Source organism: Lactuca virosa, chromosome 3, assembly GCF_052849685.1.
Source record: "Lactuca virosa cultivar CGN04683 chromosome 3, Lactuca_virosa_CGN04683_v6, whole genome shotgun sequence".
NCBI lineage: Eukaryota > Viridiplantae > Streptophyta > Magnoliopsida > Asterales > Asteraceae > Lactuca > Lactuca virosa.
In genome coordinates this window covers 370,645,164-370,647,456 of record NC_136428.1, presented here as the reverse complement: position 1 = coordinate 370,647,456, position 2,293 = coordinate 370,645,164, and the positions used below count along the sequence as shown (strand labels likewise).

The window sequence follows — 2,293 nt, the reverse complement described above, 5'->3', positions numbered from 1 at the left end:
TTTAATTTTTTCTGCATTACAGGACTCACGACGTGAACTTTCAAGATTCACGACGTGAGAACTGAAGTCCTTAGTTTTCTTTATTTCAGTTTTTTTCAGTTCAGTTTTACGTTTTATCTTTTTATTTTATTTCAGAAGTTCATGACCAGAGGTTCTAACACACCTTTGGTACCACCACTTGAAGATCCCGAGTCTGCAATTCACAAAAAGAAGGATAAGAGCGTGAAAGAAGATCAAACACCGAAGAAGACACCTTTACAAGAACTGAAATCAGCCTTTTCAAGGAAGTCAGGAAAGAAAATGGGAGAATTGAGTTCAGCCTCAAAGAGCAATTCTGAAGTTTTCGATCAAGAATACGAATCAGAAAAAGAATTTGGACTTTATACGAGTGAACCCGAGAACGAGCCGGAGAACGAAATGGCGAACATTGATGAGATGGCCACGGGGCCGGGTTTAATACATCCTGCGATACCTGCCAATGCCACATTCGAGTTAAAGGGACATATCTTACTGCACTCAAGGATATCCCATTCTATGGGAAGGATCATGAAGATGCTTTTAAGCATTTAGACGAGGTCAATGATATTGCGGATTATTTTAATACTCCTAATATCCCGAGGGAGACAGCTTTGTTAATAATGTTACCAGTCACTTTCAAAGGAGCTGCAAAAGACTGGTTGAAGGCTCTTCCATCTGGTACAATCACCACATAGGCCCAATTGCGTGAGAAATTTCTAGATCAGTTTTGCCCACCCTCCAAAATCTCTAAACTCAAGAAGGCGATTGCCAACTTTGAGCAAAACCCGGGTGAGTCATTATACGAGGCATGGGAGCGCTACAAGGGGTTGTTAAGGAATTGTCCTCAACATGACCTAAATCTTCAGCAAGAAATGTCAATATTCTATGATGGGGTGAATGTCATGACTAGACAACTCCTTGATTCACAAGGACCACTAACAAAGAAGAACCCAATTCAGGCCAAGGAGCTGGTTGAAGAATTTTCAAAGCACTCTCGTGAGTATAACAACCCAGGACGCGATGGAATAAAAGGCAGTGGAGGTGCACAAACTGAAGAGATGGCTACTGTGAGGGCAATGCTTAGCACTATGGATAGGAGATTGACCCAAATGGACCAATCAATTCATGCAATTCGAGTTGGTTGCGAGAGATGTAGAGGCCCACATTTGACAAAAGATTGCACTTTGGATGAATATGGAAACAAGAAAGCTCAAGTTTGCTACTCAAGTGGGGACAAGTACGATGAAGACTGGAGAAAACCAAAGAAGGAGTGGCTGCCTTACGATGAATACAAGAAGCAAAAAGAAAAGAAATTTAGGCAAACTGGCCGGGGTTTCTACCAAAGAGAGCAACCACTAGTTGAGAAGAAATCAGAATTAGAGACCATGTTGATGAAATTTATGGAAGCTTCAGAAAAAAGACATGATGCTACTGACACTGCAATGGAAGAACAAAGAGCTATAATGAAGAATCATCACGCAATGATGATAGATCAGCAGGCAGTAATAAAAAATCAGCAAGCCTCCATCAATAACCTTGAAGTACAACTTGGTCAACTTACCACTTTGGTTAATGAGAAGATGTTCCCGAAAAATCCTGAAAAGAAGACTCAATCTCACGTAATGGCCATAGATACTGAAGAAGAGGCGATTTCTGAGTTCCTAGAAGCCTTAGAAGTGGAGCCACAACAGCCCGATCCAAAGCCAAAGAAGCCGAAGCTTGAAAATGAAGAATCTGCTGGAATACCCAGTTCACGTCGTGAGCCCGCTATGCTCACGTCGTGGGCCCGGTCGGAACAAAAAAAATCAGTATCTGTTCCAGCTTATAAACCACCTTTGCCATTCCCGTCTAGAGCTAATCTCAGTCCACTGGAGAGAGAACATCTGGAGTTTATCAAGCAATTGAAGGGTATTCCTATTAATACTCATTTTATTGATTCGCTTGCAAAAGTTACAGAATATGCTAAGTTCCTACAAGACTTGTTAGACACTCGTCAGCAATTAAAGGAGAATTCTAAGGTGATTCTAAGTGAGCAAAGCTTAAAAGCTGTGTTGGGAGAGATACCTAAGAAGATGGGGGATCCTGGACGACTCACTCTCCAATGTGAGTTTGGGAATAATATGAAGGGTTATGCTTTAGCCGATTCTGGGGCTAGCATAAATTTGATGCCTTATTCGTTTTATCAAAAATTGAATATTCAGAAGTTAAAGGCTACAAAGATGACTATTCACATGGCAAACCGTTCAGTGACACAGCCCCGGGGCATTGTGGAAGA

General features: G+C 41.5%; 1 non-coding gene across 1 annotated transcript; it reads right to left on the bottom strand.

Moving 5' to 3' along the window:
* Nucleotides 1–767: 767 nt before the first annotated feature.
* On the bottom strand, nt 768–874 carry LOC145168200 (small nucleolar RNA R71). Its single transcript, XR_013741771.1, has one exon. It is a non-coding gene; the product is annotated as a small nucleolar RNA R71 (small nucleolar RNA).
* Between the last annotated feature and the right edge of the window lie 1,419 nt (nt 875–2,293).